Below are 16,818 nucleotides of genomic sequence, written 5' to 3'. Positions count from 1 at the left end.
CTCCAGACATCCCAAATTGTGTTGTATTTTTGGAACACCCTTTACGTTCAGATTGTAATTTTTCATAAGGCCAAATTTAGTGGGTTTAGATCTACTTTAAGTTCAGATGTTATGTAAAACTCGTTCACAGTGATGTAAAATATTGGTATAAATTTAAATAGATCCTGTCAATACATTTAACACTCAGTTTTTCTATAATGTATGATAGGAGATACCCAATGTTACCCAGATATGTTTGCAGTTACCTCTAAAACAAACACTGGAGTGCACTGTATGCAAGCTGAGACTTTTGCCTTTGTCACACCAACAGGTGAAATATCCTTTAATACAGAGAATGACAGAGTATAGCTGTTTGGGCAGTACTCTCTCTTCTGGACTGTTGATTTTCTGTACAGCGATCAGCAGCCTATGTGCAGCATATAACCAGGCTTTGGGATGAGAAGTTTCATTTTGGACAAATATGATTGGGGCATAAACCCCCTACTATGAAAAAGTATAGTAAAACGTTTTTTTATTATTAAGAAACAGAATAGGCAATAATGGAGAGATAGCATGACACGTACTGAATATTTAATGCGCACGACATTGAATGAAGAATTTTTTAAAAGCCCATTCATTATGTATTAAACTCATATCACCACATGCTTGGCCAGCATAACAGAAATTAGAAAGTTTGCATTGCAAACTCCTTGTATTTAAGCATGTGTGTGTGTGTGTGATCAGACTTATCATACTACTTATGTTGTCACAGTTACTAGGAAATTTCATCTTGGTGTGTTTTTGTTCATATATTTTTATTCATTGTATAGACAAATGTATTTATGAAAAATTTGTTAAAGTGCATTTGTATGAATTATTTTAATATTCTTTTTAAACTAAAATAAAATCAGTTTTAAATTATACAGTATGTGTATACATGTAAAAGTCAATCTACAATGATAAGTTCTTTTGCAGAGCTAAGACATAGGAGATACACTGTTAGTTACACTGTTAGTTACTGCAAAGGTACTTTAACCTGGAAAACAGTGTTCTGCGTTCCCTTTGATTTACTTTGCTACTGGAGACTTCATGGCTAACCTTTTTAAACAGCACTTACAAAACGCCCTTACTGGGAACTGAGGTGGTCTAATTGCACAAGTGGAATGGCAGTTGACATGACTTATCTAGAAACCTCTTGTTTCTGGTTAAATTTAGAATTTACAAGTTTATAGTTTAAAGCGGACCTACAGTCATTTTTTCAACCTTCCATCTATTAAAGGGGAGTTCCAGGCTTTTTTTATGTTTATTAAAAGTCAGCAGCTACAAAAAGTGTAGCTGCTGGCTTTTAATAAACAGACTCTCACCGGCTCCACGTTCCAGCGACGTGCCGGCAGGAGCTCCGCTCCTCCCCCCTCTCCGGCCGGCGTCTTCATTCTTAGTGTGGGCACCCAGCCGTGACAGCTTTCGGCTTCACGGCCGGGCACTCACTGCGCATGTGCGAGTGGCGCACATGCGCAGTGAGTTGTTTCCCTTGGGATGAAACTAGTCAGGGCTGAACCAAGTGAAGGAGTCTGATTGTCAGTCGGCATTAGAGATCGCTCCCCTCCTCGCAGCTTGATCAGCAACGAGTGTTCGGTGATGTGGATAGCCTGACCCGACCTGGGTAAATCAGTGAGATATGCCATTTTAAAAAGTTTTATACATGTGAGTGTATTGGATGACGTTTTTATTGGGCAATTAAAGATTTTTAAGCAGGATCACGCTATGTGTCTGTTTCCTATCATCTTTTCTATGTATGAACCCTGAGCCATTCAGAGACGCTGAGCAGAGATTGAGGCTGAGACTGCACCTGTGACACGCTGATATATATTTGCTTTGCGGTAAGAGGCTACTCAAGAGGGGGTTCTCTCTTCTCACACACCCCCCTCTTTCTTCTATGAGCACAGACGTTGAGCGGTGTCTTTCCAAACCTATCATCTTGGGCTATAGTGGACTTTGTTTGAATAAGGATTGTTCAGTCCAGTATTGCCTTAAAGACTGCTATTCTTCATTTAAGAACTTTTCTATTCCAAGGACTATATTCAATATTTATATAATTATTTGTTTAAAGTCTAAATTTTGCATACGTCCAGCGCTGCCTGGTTAATTGTGATATAATTCTGACATATTCAGGTTTTTATTCATTTTTTCACCCAGCTATTGATGTGTTAAACTGGTCCGTGAACCAAGTATAATGGCAGCAGCTGCAATCATTTAGAGTGACTAGTTTGGATTTTTGGCTCATTGAATCGCATATTCGTTTTTTTTCTTCCAAAAGCGCTTGTTTTGTGTTTTTGCATGGGGGGTTTGCTTGAACACAACTGATTGATTATAGTGATTAAATACCACCAAAACAAAGCTCTATTTGTGTGAAAAAAATATATAAAAATATCATTTGGGTACAGTGTTGCATGACCACGCAATTTTCATTCAAAATGTGACAGCCCTGAAAGCTGAAAATTGGCCTGGGCAGGAAGGGAGTTTAAGTGCCCAGTAGGCAAGCGGTTAATATGGTGATGATAATAAAACATCTCTTCTAGAGGGATATGCCAATTGAATATCAGGTATTCATGCCACGCAGTGTTCCTGGTTTCGGGGCCATGTTGACCCGGAGCATCTGAACAGTGATGGGAACCCAGTGAGCGACTGGGCTCCCACCTTTGAGCATCCCAAGCTGTACTGCTGTTCGGTGGGGAGTCCATCTGAGGAGCGCCATTGAGAGGCTGGTGATCCAAAAGGGCCTCGACAAACCACCGGGGATCAAGGTAGCCGAACACTGAGGGATTGATCACCTGTCAGTCGGTACAAGTTGAAGGAGATCCAGGCGTAATTCATCTAAGGAGGTATATCTGCGTGATTACAATCCAGAGAGGGCCTGTGGCAGAGGTATCTTTCTGAGGCTCACCAAGGAGGGTCTGTGGCAGAGACTTTTCCTACAATTGTCCGAGTGATACTCCGGCTGCCAGGTCAGTGAGAGGCCTGTCCGCATATACTAAACCCACTCAGGCAGGAGTGGCGCAGAGAAGTTTTACGCTTGGGAGCAGGACTGTTTCCCTATCATCACGCCTGAATCTGCTGTTCTCTCTCTTCTTCAACTTTACTTTCCTCACCACAAGTTTATTGTTTTTACCCGGCTGGGTAATAAAGAGCACAGCAAAGAACACCTGTTGCGGACATTCCTTTACTTCTACCTAATGCAATAATGCAATACGCATCATTCACCCCTAGGAGTTCGGGGGAGCCATGAGGTAAATGTGCCACTAGGGGTGCAACGGATCGTGCCCGATCCGCGATCCGAACGGGTCGACCTGTTCGGATCGGCACAGTATGCGATCCGCGGAACGCACCTCTGCCGCGGCCTTAGGAAAGACCGCGGCTTCGGCCTAGCTCCGGAGCGGTCGGCCATCTTGGTACACTTGGCGGCGGTGCGCGCTGACGTCATCATCCCTCCCTTTGCTCGTGGATCTTTTCTATTCTGCAAGAGCGCGCTGACTCTGCATGCAAGCTGAGTACAGTGAGATTGACCGAGTACATCAGTACAGTGAGTTGGCTAATGGCTATCACAGGGGGAAAATGGCTATACACACAGTGTTACTGTTTACTAGTGTGGGGGCAATCTTGGCTATGACTATTATTACAGTGGCAAAAATGGCAATTACGGTGAAAAATAGCTTTGATAAAAAAAAAAAAATGGCAATTACAGTGTTACTGTTTTACTAGTGTGGGGGCAATGTTGGCTATGGCTATTAATAATAGCCATAGCCAAAATTGCTCCCACACTAGTAAAACAGTAACACTGTAATGGTCCCAAAAACGTGTCAAAATTGTCCGATGTGTCCGCCATAATGTCGCGGTCACGGAAAAAAAATCGCTGATCGCCGCCATTGGTAGTAAAAAAAAAAATATTAATAAAAATGTAAAAATACAAAACTTTTGTTTGTCTTGTGTTTTTTTTTTTTACTGATCCGAAAATGATCCGATCCGTGACTCCTGATCCGAGGATCGATCCGATCCGTGAGTTTTTTGATCCGTTGCACCCCTATGTGCCACCCAAACAACCAGCAACTCTTCCGGGGGTAATGCTACATTTAGGTAGGGCGATATGGGTAGCATGATAGGACATTGGGAGGGCTATTTGGCTACTCTAAAGTATTTACTCAAGTGTGGCACACTAGCCCTACATTACACTAGTTCCTATGTGCATAGTATATAATAGTGGCAAGTTAGAGAACATTCACATTCGTATAGAAACAAGGAATTTAAAGATTTTTCATTTATTTTTTATTTATTTTTACTCTGGGTTATGTTCAGTGACAGGAGGAGAGGGATCACACAGAAATGCTGGATGTTTGGACTTTTCTGCATCCAGGGGATCAAAAAAAAACATTAAGTAATAAAGCTGCAGTATCTTGGGAAATATATGTAATTAGTTTGCTGCTGGCAGAGGGATCTTCTCTACCCCAATGATCAGTCACTGGTGCTATTGTAATGCTGCAACCTTCTGGTAAAAGGCAGCATTATTTGTGTGAACAATGTGTACACATAGTCATGCTTATAAAGTGTGCAAATCAGGCATTGTGACAGAACTGTGTCTTCCGTGCGCCAGCATCTTAATCCAGGATGTAGAAGCTGACCCTAGATGATATTTGAACAAAGATAACTTGGTTCTTGCGGAATGTCTGTATGAGTATTGTAATCTGTTTGAAAGGTAATCAATGCCAGAAGGCCTTAATTGGCATTAATAAAAGCCACTCCTAAAATACCTAAAAACTGTGAATGGTACAGCAGTTTGGAAGGTAAAAACATGTGGTCCAGTCTCTTATGGTGTATTATCTGAAAACAAATGAATGTCTCTCCATACAGGCTTTTCATCAGTCCTGAATGTCATTGAATTGCTTTAGGCCTCATGCACACAGGCTTATCAAAGTAAGAATATTTTTTTTCTGCCAGAATTTGGCAGAAAAATGCCTCTAATGTTACAATATTTATGTGCGTTTATGTGCAAATTTTCATGTGTTTATGCGCATATAGCATTTGAGCATGCATGCACGTATACAAGTTGACATGTTTCTGCTTAAAAGCACCTTTTAGAACACGCCTTTGGTGCATTTTTTTTCCTCTTCAAACACCTATGTGTGCATGACCACTAAGGCTAATATAGAGGTGCTTTTTGCAGTGATTTGACATGTCAAATCACATGTTAAATTGGCGACTATTGCAGGCAATCGCACCGTCCGAATCGGTGACATTGTACTACTTTTGGCGACTTTGGGGTGCGATTTCCATAGACACCTGTGCAGAAACGCGCACAGATGTCTCTGAAATCGCCCCTGAAGTTGGGACTGACATGCAGGAATGAAATTGTGCGAGTTCAGCTGAACTTTCATTCCCGCTCTCAGGCTGGGTTCACACTACTACACTACTTTCATCCTACTTTGCTCTGTGTTCAATGTTTCCCTATGAGAGCGTCTTGTAGCGTCCTACACAAGTCGGTCCGACTTTGAAAATGCTCCCTGTACTACTTTTGGTCCTACATTGATCCTACTTCAGGCCCATTGAATATCATTGAAGTCGGACCAAAGTAGTATCCTGTTCATGAAAGTAGGATGGATGTAGGACCAATGTAGGATAAATGTAGGACCAATGTAGCAGAGCAAAGTAGGATGAAAGTAGTGTAGTAGTGTGAACCCAGCCTAAGTGTGAACCTGGGCTAACAAGCACAAAATAAAAAAGAGAAGATAATCTGCCTGTCAACTGGCAACGCTGTGACAATGGACAGCAAGCCAGAAATCCATGAAAGGCCCAATTGTTCAAGTCAGAGGATTTCTGATAAAAAGGACAAAAAACAGTCATAAAGCATATTACCATGTGTACTGTCAAAGGACAAATCACTGGATAATGGATTTTAAACAATATCCACACAATAAGCAGTAGATATTTAGATAGTATAAATTATGCATTTTGGAAAGGAGAGGAATAGCCACATTTTTTTCATTGGCTAATAAAGGTTTTTTTTTTTTTTTTGCAATGTAGGATGTTTGTTAGCAAAAAAACAAAACAAAAAACGTACAAAGGTTATAATATCACTTGCATGGCAAATGTCATACCTTGCATATTTTCACATGCGATATTTCTTTCAAACTTAGGCAAATTTTCAAACATTACAAGCAGATGAGATGCTGAAATCAGGACTGGCAGCACTTTCGTCATGTTACAATGACCACTGTTGCTACCCCAGTGACATCTTTGCTTAAAAAAAAAAAAAATCTGTCAGGTAGGTAATTGCAATTGCTCTGTACATCTAGGCTGCCTGTCATTCAGTGTGATTTTTGGGTTTAGCAATCAATTAGCCAAATAGGGTGCGTAAAAGAAGGGAGCAATTTATATTTGACATGGGGAAGTCACTGTTTCATTTGAACATTGTTGAATGCATACAGAAAGGGGAAAAGATGCAAGAAGCAAAGCAAGACTAACAAAATTAATAATTTAAATTAAATAGATATTGAAGTATCAACTTTGCCTATTGCCCTTTTAAATAAGCCCCTAAAAGTTTATGGACTGCTATTATAGAAGCAGATTTGTGATTTAATGGCTCATGAATTCATAGCCCTTAACAAACAATAACAAGTTTGCCTGGAGCTGCATCATTAGCAAACCTCTTGCAAGAAGACATAAAAAAAAGGTGTACACCTGTCATAGTCACTCTTATTAAAAAACAAAAGTAACAGGGGGGAGTGTGCTTAGTTTCAGGATAAAAAGATACCATCACTACTTCAGTGGAAAAAATGCAGCCTTGGTTAAACTACACTATATTACCAAATGTATTGGGATGCTTGCTTTCTACATCCCAATCTTGGTCCGTAGGGTTCAATATTGAGTTGGCCCATCCTTTGCAGCCATAGGTGTGCGCAGCCTATTGCATTAGGGTGTGCACCCCAAAGTTAAAACACAGAGCAACAGAGGCAGCGGCTAGGAGTATACACGTCATGGCCACAATTCTATGCTTCACAGCCACTGCAGAAATTACAAAGTGCAGAGCACATGTGAACGAGTCCTTAATTAAAAAAAAAAAAATGAATATTTTATTTTTATTTTTAACTGCCTTTTTGGGGGGCTTTGGTGACATATCAGAGTTCTACACAGACCCCTGATGATCAACATTTAAGACTGAGGATAGGATGAAGACGCAGATACTAGAACAGATCCCACTGCAGTGCAGCCGGAGGGAGGGAGAGGAGGAGAAGCCAGAAATGCGCTGCAGGGGAAGGAACAAGTGGACCGGTATCTGCAATTAGGCAATACAGCCGATCCTCCTGCTCATCATGTGTCTGAGCCCCCCTTTTGAATTACTAGGACATGGGCCTGATAAAGAGGGCAGGCTATACTTATCACTGGCCCAAGCGCACAGGGTGATTAGTGTTTACCCAGGCACACCCCTTGCGCACCACTATGTTTGCAGCTATAACAGCTTCAACTCTTCTGGAAAGGCTGTCCACAAGGTTTAGGAGTGTGTCTATGGGAATGTTTGACCATTCTTCCAGAAGCGCATTTGTGAGGTCAGGCACCGATGTTGGATGAGAAGGACTGACTCGCAGTCTCCGCTTTAATTCATCCCAAAGGTGTTCTATCAGGTTGAGGTCTGGACTCTGTGTAGGCCAGTCAAGTTCTTCCACCCCAAACGCGGTCATCCATGTCTTTATGGACCTTGATTTGTGCACTGGTGTGCAGTCATGTTGGAACAGGAAGGGGCCATCCCCAAACTGTTCCCACAAGGTTGGGAACATGAAATTGTTCAACATGTCTTGGTATGCCAACATCTTAAGAGTTCCCTTCACTGGAACTAAGAGGCCAAGCCCAAACCCTTAAAAACAACCCCACACCATAATCCCCCCTCCACCAAATGATTTGGACCAGTGCAAAAAGCAAGATCCATAAAGACATGGATGAGCGAGTTTGAGGTGGAGGAACTTAACTGGCCTGCACAGTGTCCGGACCTCAACCTGATAGAACACCTTTGGGATGAATTAGAGCGGAGACTACAAGTCAGTCACTTCTGGAAGAATGGTCAAACATTCCCATAGACACACTCCTAAACCTTGTGGACAGCCTTCCCAGAAGAGTTGAAGCTATTATAACTGCAAACGGTGGGCCAACTCAATATTGGGCCCCATGGACTAAGACTGGGATGCAATTAAAGGTAATGTGCGTGTAAAGGCAGGCATCCCAATACTTTTGATAATATAGTATATAGTTATTATAACCTAATGTAACCTGCTTTCACTTATAGTTGACAACTGTCAATGCAATAATGCATGTTACAAGTTGTTACTGCAAGGCTGACCAAACACACCTCCAACAATGCAAATATGTGTGGTTTTAATATAATGCTTCATCAAGCAAATTTATAGTAATGTGACATAATTCTTGATGCAGCCATTACAGTGACCTAAATTTGTTAAACTGATTGGTTGCTATATGTTTTCATACTGTAGTTTGCTCTACTAGCTACACTCCATACTAGATATGTTTGTATAAACCCCATGCCAAGTCCACATGAGACTGAAATCTCAGTGTAGGATTACAGGTGTGTAAAGCATACTTTTTGAACCACCATGTGTCCCCATTCATGTGTAATTTCCTGTGCTTTGCACTGCCTGTAACAATGCATTACAACAGGAATCCCATTATTGTCTATGGGGCCTGCTTACAGCTATGCAACATGCTTCCATGTGACTTGGTAAAGGGTGCAGACGCTTTTGGTGTGAATTGTTGGCCCTATATACTTCAAAGGGAGTAGATAGAAAAGCTTGAAAAATTCATTAGAAAATGCAAGAAAAACACATATTAACCCCTTCCCAACAACTCCCTTTAAGGGTTCCAAAAGTCAGGAGGTGGAGGAAGGCATTTGGATCATGTGACTGCTGTATTTGGCAGTCACATCATCAGAAAGCTTCTGATCGGGAGCTTTCCAGTACATGCTGGCTACCGTGCTGGGAGCATGCTCTCATAACGGTAAGTGGTTTACACAGGGCCGTATTTATGCAGCGGCTTGGCGTAAAGGCCCACAAGCCGAGAGGCCACACATATGTGTGGCCAGTGTTAAGAGGTTAATAAAGATGCAGGGATGAATCTAACCTAAATGTAATTCTGACTAGCTGAAGGATATGCCTGTTTGTTAAATTAAACTTAACATAACAGTTTCAGTTTACAAATCCTGAACTGCATGCAAATAACACATCCATTGTCATAAAATCAAAGTACATATCTTAAATACAAATTCCTAACCTGGGTTTGCACTGGTTCAAATATTTAAAGGATAACCTGGCTCAAGAGTTTCCAATTAAAGTATGTGAGTTGAATTTTGCACTGGCTCTACTTTTTAAAAGGTAAAACCCGGGTCTGGAGTTTGCAGTATGTGATTTGATTTTGACATTTGTGAATACAATTTATGTCTGATGAACATACATATCTTTTCATAATCATGGTGGTAGTAAATACCTTTTTCTTAATTTATACCTGCAGGTAAGTCCATAATAGGGCTTACCTATTCAGTAAACATCTCCTAAATGTGCAACATGATGTCACCAGCAAATGCGCACTGCGCTCTAAATGCATGGTGTGCAGTAACAGCGCAGCACTGGAGGGCTTAGTTTTCAGGTAAGTCTTCCATAATGGGCTAGTGTGCAATGCACACTAGCCCATTATGCGCTTATATTGCAGGGAGAATATTTTTTGCTTTCTTTTTTTGCAGTTTACTACTGCTTTAAACTAGTTCATTGAACATTGAAAAGCTTATTTTTTTTTACAGCTTTTACCACCTCCTGTCCGTGCTATAGCCAAAAGATGGCTAAGGCACAGGCTAACATTGCCAGGAGGGCATCTATAGACGTCTCCCCCTGACCGTGCTTCTCGCAAGCCCCCTGCAGTGTGCATGGGCACAGATGCAGCCCCAACAGTGCCCACAGGTGCTGCAAATCTGTGCCCATCAGTGCTGCCAAACAGTGCCCATCAGTGCTGCTAATCAGTGCCCATAAGTGCTGCCTGTCAGTAGCCATCAGTGATGCCTGTTAGTGGCCATCAGTGATATCTACCAGTGCACACCAGTGCCACTTATCAGTGCCCATCAGGGCAACATATCAGTGCAGCCTCATCAGTTTCCATCACTGCCGTCTCAGTGCCCATTAGTGCAGCCTATTAGTGCAGCCTATCAGTGGCCATCAGTGCAGTCTCATCAGCACACATCAGTGAAGAAGAAAAATTACTTATTTAGAAAATTTAATAACAGAAGCTAAGAAAAACTTTATTTTTTTATTTTCATGTTGTAAATGAACAAGGGGAGAGGACGGGTGAATAAACAACAGTACAACTGCTATGTATGAGAATAAGAAAAAATGATTGCATGAAGTTTTGCTTTAATAGTTACACCTTCAAGGTTGTATAGAATGAAGATGTGTACAGATGGGGAAAAAAAAGACACAAAAGACTGTAAAATTAAATGGAAATAAAACATATTAAAACAAATATACTAGCAAATACATACTCTTATGACAGTTCTGAGTATAAAAGGAAATCAAAAGAGATAATGATGACATAAAGTGATGAATTTGATAAATTATAAAAGAAATGGTACTTAAAAATATTTTGAAAATGCAAGAAATAAAACAAACCTGAAAAAGTAATGGAGTTTACAAATACTTAAGCTAAAAAATGGTTTCCTAATAATAACAAAATAAATGCCAGAATAGTTTTACAAGTACGTAAAATCCAAAAAGTGGAAACACTAAATACTTTTTCTTTTTCGTATATCACGGGACACAGAGCACTATAGTAATTACTAAGTTGGTTATAAGCCCACCTTCAGGTGATGGACACTGGCATAATCAAGACAGGAAGTCCCCCCTATATAACCCCTCCCATAATGGGAGTACCTCAGTTTTTTTCCCAGTGTCTAAAGGTGTGGTCACGGTTAAACTGTTAGGCCCCATAAACACGACCAAACATGTATGCTGAAACTGGTCCGCGGACCAGTTTCAGCATACATGTTCGGTCGTGTGTAGGCGCGATCGGGCAGAATTCCAGCAAACATTTGCCCGCTGGGCCTTTTCCCAGCGGGCAAATATTCCTGGACTTGTTTTAAAACCATCCGCTGGAATCCTGCCCGCTCGGACATGTATGGTCGTCTGTACAGACCTACCGTACATGTCCGAGCGCCCGCCGTCCCTCGCATGCGTCGAATGACTTCGACGCATGCGTGGAAGCATTTAAAAGGCAGGCCCGCCCACGTCGCCGCGTCATCGCCGCGGCGGCGGCACGGACACGCCCCGCGTATTGTTTACGCGCGGACTTCTGTACGATGGTTAGTACAGCCATCGTACAGAAGTCCCCGGGCAGACATGTACGGTGAAAACGGTCCGACGGACCGGTTTCATCGTACATGTTTGCCCGTGTGTACCCGGCCTTAAGCTCCCCGAATGGCCTGGGCAGGTCAGGGGCTATGCTATTGGATCATTTCAAAAGGTCTATAAAACAAAGACAAAAGTGGATGGTCCTCGAGCCTCGGTACGGAAGAACGAGGTCTTGCCTGTAATGTTTCTCTCAGAAGAGCTGGGCCCTGGAATCCAGCACCCTGGTCACATACCACAGATTTTCTAACAAGGGCGATATACAGGTCCAAGGCAGTGGGCCCTACGTTCAGAGGGAACCCCATCCTTGAAGGTCTGGCATGACACCAACCCACCGTGATGGGTGAAGATTGGGTCACTGTGATGTTCCAGTAGTACCCTGCGGCAGGAGGGGTAAGTTGAGAAGATCCTGGGTTCTTCCTATGGACTTCTCTTTTTTGGAGTAGATGGTGTCTTGCCTGGTTTGACCACCAGAGGATGTAAGAAAATATACTGATGTTAACATCCCATGCTTACCTGTTGGAATGTGTCTGCAGCACTTGTGGAGAAGTGTCTGCCTTTTCTCTCTTGTGTGTAGTCAGCCACCTATGGGGGGAGCGTTGTTGGGGACTCCACCTATTGCCAAGCCTGGCTGCCTCTCGAGGCCCCTTCCCCCCTCTGGGGGACGAAGCTGGTTGCGACAACAGCGGCACCCACATTAAAGCAGCAGGGGGCATATGGCGCGCAAGGGTGGGGGTCCCCTCTGCTTCCCCCCTTCCCTCCCCCTTAGTTTTCCTTTTTGATTGCGTGTGCAAGGAGCTCCCTCTTTCTTGCCTGGCAGAGAGGACGTCACTGGGGAACGGGTCGCGTGCACATGTTTTCACGGCGCAGGCATGGACCGGCAGCTTCCTTATTTAAAGCTCAGACTGTGTGTGCAGATGGTGGCTGATGATCGGGACACAGACACGGTTCTAAGGGCATGTAAGCGCTGAGGGTACAGGCATACTCAGGACCCATCTACTCAGCATCTGCTGTAGCATTAATAGCGACATATTTACCATTGCTAAGACTGAGCTCAGCAATAGTTGCATGGTGACAGTAACTCTGCTTTGTGCTAAGAACTATGTATTCCCGTAAGAGAGGAACAAAAACAGGGAGAAAGGGCGCAAAGGCACCACAGTCAGGACCTGAGAATCCTAGTCGTGCCTCCACAGTATCACCCTCCTCTGAAAGATCTGAAACGGCTGACCAGGCTGAGCCCTCAGACTTGTCAGGCATTGTAGCTACCTCCAACATTCCAGCCTCTACGTATATCACTAAGGATGACTTGGCTACAGCTTTGGCTGGTTTAGAGGGGATGTTAGTTAGTTTGTTCGCATCCTCCTCTTAGGCTGGAAAAAAAAACGCGACAGGTCCTCTTCCCCTGTCTCAGATCCGTCATCTGTGGAGCAGGAGTGGGCAGAGGATTTGGATGTGCGGACCTATTAGAGGGGCAGGAAGATGGTTCCCCGATTGGGTCCTAGTGGAGCCCTTTTCAGCTTCACAGTCTCAGAGATTGTTAATCCAATCACTCACTGAGAGGGTGCATTTTGAATATAAGCTAACCTTGGCAGAGATGGCTGAAGTTCCTTTTTTCCTCCTTGGGTTCCCTGAAGCCTCCTTAGGGTTTGCATGCTTTTCCTATGCACCCGTTGTTGGAGCAGCTTATTTATGCTGACTGGGATTATCCAGACAGGCATTATATTCCTCCTAAAAGGTTTTCTCAACTTTACCCTATGGAGAAAAAAATCACTAAAAAGTGGAAGGTGCCAGCAGTAGACACTGCCGGTTCTTCCCTGAACAAAAGTCTTACTTGTTAGGTAGACAATGTTCAGGTGTTTAGGGATCCAGCAGATAAAAGGTTGGAGTCATTGATTAAGGCCTCATTTTCTATGGGTGGTGCTGTTGCTAAGCCTGCGGTCGCAGCAACTGCTGCCTGTCAATCCCTTAGATCAAGATCAAGCAAGTTGTCAGAGGGGAAGTGGTCGCGGACCTAGCAGAACTGCCTAAAGCCCTTTGTTTTGCAGTTGACGCTATTAAATATTCTATTCATCAGATGTCTCGCCCTCATAGGGTACTATGGCTTAAGCACTGGTCAGCAGAATTACCTTGCAAAAAGCTATTGACTGGGTTCCCTTTTAATGGAGAACGGTTATTTGGAGATGACCTAGATAAGAACATCCAAAAAATTTCAGGGGGAAAAAGTACCCTTTTTCCAGTAAAGAAAAGAGGTAAACGCACCTCATTTAAATGTTTTGCTTCTCCATCTCCAGGGGCAACAGCCTCCAGGCAGTCAAGACGGCCTCCGCTGTCAGCCCCAAGAGAAAGGCTCCAGAATCTGGAGCAAAGCCAGAAAAAATCCTGGGGCACAAGTCTGCAAAGCAGAGTCCCAAGGCCTCCTTATGAAGGGGTGCCCTGCTCAATCGAGTGGGGGGAAGGCTTTGACAGTTTGCGGAGGCCTGGGGGGAGGAAATCCAGGACACGTGGGTAATTTCCACTGTGTGTCACGGATACAAACTGGAGTTTCGGGAATTTTCTCCACCTCAGTTTTTAAAGGCAAGCGTTCTGAAAGATCCAAAAAAAGGGGATCTTTATATCAGGCGCTAGATCGGCTGCTATCCAAGGGGGTGATCATAGAAACCTCCCTAGAAGAGCAAGGAATGGGTTTCTATTCAAATCTCTTCAAGGTGCCAAAGACGAATGGGGATGTCAGACCCATTTTGTATCTCAAGGGTCTGAACTGGTTCCTAAACATCCACTCGTTTCGCATGGAAACAATCCAGTCAGTAGTTTCCACCCTTTGGGGAGGGGAACTTCTAGCATCCATAGACATCAAGGATGCATATCTCCATGTGCCAATATTCCCTGCTCATCAGGAGTTCCTGCGATTCCCAGTAGAACAGTGGCATTTTCAGTTTGTGGCCTTGCCCTTCGGGTTGGCTACCGCGCCACGAGTGTTTACAAAGGTCCTAGCTCCACTCTTGGCAAGATTAAGGGTCCACGGTATAGCAATAGTAGCATACCTGGACGATCTGCTGCTGATAGATAAGTCCATAGCAGGACTAAACCAGAACATTATCAGCACATTCAGGTACTTGGAACATCTGGGTTGGGTTCTCAACCTAGAAAAATTGTCCTTATGGCCAATAAAGAGGCTAGAGTATTTAGACCTAATTATAGACATGGCCCACAAGAAGATGTTCTTACCCCAGGCCAAAGTTGGTGCCATAAGAGAACAAGTTCATGCGATTAGGACAATGGAAAATGCATCTGCGTGAGGTTATTAGGGAAGATGGTGGCCTCATTCGAGGCTGTTCCCTATGCTTAATTTCATTCAAGGTTTCTGCAAAACAGCATCCAGTCTGCTTGGAGCAGGAAAGACCTGGATTTGGATTGTCCAATGCGCTTGACTACAAGCGTACACCAGAGTCTCAATTGGTGGCTATCAGCCAAGAATTTACAGAATTTACAGAGGTAAACCATATTTTTACTTGGACAGAAGGGCATGTGCCGTGCCTGTCTGCGGTGTTCATTCCAAGGGTGGAAAATTGGCAGGCAGATTTCCTGAGTCGCAAACAATTGCTCCCAGGAGAGTGGTCTCTACATTCCGATGTCTTTCTGGCCATATGCCAGAAATGGGGTACCCCAGACGTAGACCTATTGGCTTCCAGAGTCAACAGGAAGTTGAACAGCTTTGTATCAAGGACAAGGGATCCGCTCACTTGCGGGACGGATGCCTCAGTAACTCCTTGGGATCAGTTCTCACTAATTTATGCTTTCCCTCCAGTTCAGTTTCTTCCACGTCTTCTGCGCTGGATCAAGGGGGAACAGAAGCAGGTAATTCTAGTTGCTCCAGCATGGCCTAGGAGATCCTGGTATGCAGAGATCGTAAGGATGGCAGAAGGGGGAACCTTGAACTCTTCCGTCCCTTTCAGACCTGCTGTCACAGGGACCAGTATTCCTGCCTTACGAAAGCTAAATTTGATGGTTTGGCTGTTGAAGCCCTCATTCTGAAGGATCAGGGGCTTTCAGGCTCAGTGGTATCTACCCTGATTAATGCAAGGAACCTGGCCTCTAGGGCCATTTATTATAGGGTCTGGAAGACCTATGTGTCCTGGTGTGAGAATAAGGGTTGGCACCCTCGCAAGTATGGTAAAGAAAATACTGCGCTCATCCAAAAATATAATAACGAGCAAGCAACTATAAGTCTTATATTACACCAAAAACAAAAACAGAAAAAGCTGCGCTAATAAAGTGACTATATAAAGATTCCTCTATATAAAGGCCATAAAGAATAGTTAAAAAACAAAACTCTCTATATAAACAAAATGAATTGATATACTATATAAATTACCCCAGTGATAAGTGTAAATAATAAAGTCCAAATATTAACAATCCAGATAAGATGAACATGGATTTTACGCTATGCAAGTTTTTTTTTTATGGCACATCCTTACATGTACTGAACATGAAAATCTGCATTGAGGATTTCCCTGGTGGAGAGCTGTTTGGAAGTTACCTGCCTTATGCGATTGCGATCTCCTAATCAGAGATCAAATTTAGCTTATGAGAGGCAGTAATTACCTATGGTGGAGGCTTTTCTATCCTCAAGTTTTTCTGGATGTTGGGAGTTTTCTGCACTGAAAAACCTAGTCCTGGGATTTCACCTTTTTGGACTGTTCAATATTTGGACTCTGTGAATACACCTAACACTGGGCTGTTTATCCACTCATCCATTTACTTACATGTTTTGGGAGTTTTTTGCACTGGATTAATAAGTTCAAACATATTTATTGGGACTCCACTCCACTCCAAAGAAAAGGATTTACAGGTAAGCTGTTACAAAAAATCCTATTTTTTCACTTGCCTTGAGCATTAATGGTGGAATGATGTAGAAAATACTCCTTGTTTAATAACTTGTCCAATACAAAGATCTTATCCTTAAAAAATCTCCAATTTTGCCAAGAAAAAAGATCCTACTCAAGTCAACTACTGTAAATACACTGCAGGGTATTTTGCAAACTTTATTACAGAGACTTACATGCTGTGGTGTTGGAACCGTCACAGGGATTACAGTCATCTTCTTTCTGAGAATGCCAAGAGGAAGGTATGCCTGCTATAATCACATGATCAGTTCCAGTGCTGTAATAGGAGTAAAACTGGTTCATAACGAACAGTGTCCACAATGTCCCCACCATTTTCAAATTTAGAATGAAGCAATTTGAGTTTATGAGCAGTATTAGAAAACCATAGTTCCATCACTGTACATTATAACATTAGGATAATGTTACATGGCACAACCACCTGGACCAGATGTCAGCTATCCATGTGTACTAGATGTATGCTTTGTATATGGTAGGTTACTGTCATTTATTTTTTA

This window comes from Rana temporaria, chromosome 2 (genome assembly GCF_905171775.1).
Source record: "Rana temporaria chromosome 2, aRanTem1.1, whole genome shotgun sequence".
Taxonomy (NCBI): Eukaryota; Metazoa; Chordata; class Amphibia; order Anura; family Ranidae; genus Rana; species Rana temporaria.
Note: the sequence above shows the minus strand (reverse complement) of the source record.